Source organism: Musca vetustissima, unplaced genomic scaffold, assembly GCF_032173495.1.
Source record: "Musca vetustissima isolate MV318-11 ecotype Yass unplaced genomic scaffold, APGP_CSIRO_Mvet_v1 utg64428, whole genome shotgun sequence".
Taxonomy (NCBI): domain Eukaryota; kingdom Metazoa; phylum Arthropoda; class Insecta; order Diptera; family Muscidae; genus Musca; species Musca vetustissima.
In genome coordinates, this window is record NW_026888272.1 from 5,071 (window position 1) to 7,522 (window position 2,452).

Below are 2,452 nucleotides of genomic sequence, written 5' to 3' on the forward strand. Positions count from 1 at the left end.
TCCATTTTAAAGAGTAATGCAAAAGACATATCGATCTAGATGATTTATTTCAAATGAAGAGCAATGGCAACGACTGAACTAAGTGCTAAAAGATGCATTCATTGAAACACACAAAGAGGAACTAGTTCCATTTTGTAATAAAGGAACTAGTTACAATTTGTAGTTAAACTATAAAAATCGACTCGTTAAGTTAACGAGATTGCTAATCAATATTGAGAACATACATTTCGATTTGCGTCGTGTTTCCCCGTTTCACATTAATGATGCAAATATGGATCTACGTCAAATTTTACTGAATTTAATTATTAAATTACTGTACAGAATTTATTTTGAGTTTTTGTACACAGACCCTAACATGTTCCCTTAGTTCATATAGTAAATATTAAAATAGATAAGGTTAATGTGTATATTACAAACCAATTTTATATCCAAGAGACTTGATGTTTTACAAACCTGAAAAGAAAAGATAAACATATTTATTAATAAAATAGTCGTAGGATTTATAAAAACTAATATATTATTTTTTAAAAAGAAGACGCTATGATATTGTTTTTCAAGACTCCTTCCCAATTTTGGGCCCTATATAGTTTGTATTTTTTATAAAGTTCTATATATAAAGTACTGAATTCTTTTTGTAAGAACACGATTGCAGCAGCTAATATGATGATACGTTTTCGTAATCCTATAACTAGTATCGCCAGTATACCCTTTCCTTTGTTCTTTGTACGCACTTCAAGCCTACTATATATAGAAGGCACTTCCAATGACGTCTGATTAATGAAAAAATGTCATTTGCATGTCGTCTCTTTTTGAATATTCGCCATTACAACAATATGACTTCAATACTGTTTTCGTTTGGCTTTGTTATTAATAATATTTTTTTCAATTTTAAAAATGGAAAAACTCTTTATGGGAGTGAGTGAGGCCATGACTAATGATCGGCATCATATGAGTAGTCAGGCAGCTAGTCGCTCAGTCAGTCACTCACATGCGAGACGCCATGTCAAGTCATAATGGTAAACAAATAAAAATTTTAAATGAGCTTAATAGCCACAATAATGATGCTGTTTCTTAAGGAACGGGTGGGCAAGGAGGTGGAGTTGTTGCGTTAGGGGGAGAAAAAGGAAACAACACTATGACAACTACAAATAGTAAGTATAATGGGAATGACGGCGATGATGATGATGTGATGGTGGTGGTGGACGATGATAATGTCATAGTAGCTGCTAAAATGCCACAACATAAACCATTTCATTCAGACAATTGGCTGCCATCCAGTCTAGGCGTCTGGCTTCAATACCAGCAGCAGACCAATAATAACCAGAAATACACCAAAAATGTTGACAACAACAATAAAAAGGAACAGAACACAACAGAAAACACGAAAAGGAAAAAAGGGCGTAAAGTACTACATCACAAGAAACAGCAAAAAAATGTTGCAAGAATTTTGAGTAGTTGCTGTTGAAGAACCGAAAGATGAAGTGTTTGTAAAACTTGTACAGGATAAGTGTGCGAAAGTTGTTCTCTTTTTGGCAACCGCTACTACAAAAGATAAGAACTGACCATGTACGGAATTCAGTGTCAATGCAATGAAAAGTTCAGTCAATACGCATTTGTTTTATTTCTTTTGAGATGAATTGAGGAAAAATGAAAACAAATGGAAAGGAGTTTCCTGTAATAGATGTAGTACTTCCTTATTGGAATGGAACATTTGGAAAAGGATGCTGGAATTTGAAAAGTACGGAAAGAAAAGATGATTCATTCATGTAGAAGTTCATATATGCATTCTGAAAAGAAAGGAGTGGGAAGAACAACGGAAAAGGTTTTTGAAATAAAAACACCGGCATTTGATTAATATGGTTACATTGAACGGGAAGATCTAGATGAACGCGATGAATGCAATAACATGAAAGGTAAATAATCGTGTAAAGGTGGCATTATCAGCAGCAAATCCCCCTCATACACATTGTACTAAATCCTTTTCTGAATAAAAGATAGCAGATAGAGTTGTGTCGTTCCGGAACGAACTAGTTCAAGGAAACTGTTCTGAATCAGGAACAAACGGAACTAAGTCCGAATTTTTCGTTCACCTAGCTCCTTTAGTTCCAATTGATCTTTCTTGCTCTCTTTCATTTTTTTGCTCCCCTTGTTTATTTTGTTTCACCAAATCATAAATAAATAATTAAATAAAATAAAAGAAGAAGTATGAAGGACAGTATTGACTAAACGAATTGTCGTGTAACAATGAACGAGTTAACTTAAAGGAACTTTTGCGAAGCGGACCGAAAAAGATCGAACCATTTAAGGAACTTGATTAGTAATAAAAGTATGTCCTCAAAAAGATATAAGTACAAAGTGCATAACGTATGAGTCAAGGAAAAGGTACTATGGATATAAGAGCGTGCAATGCTATCGAATGATGGTACATGCCTCACATGACATGAAAGGGTTT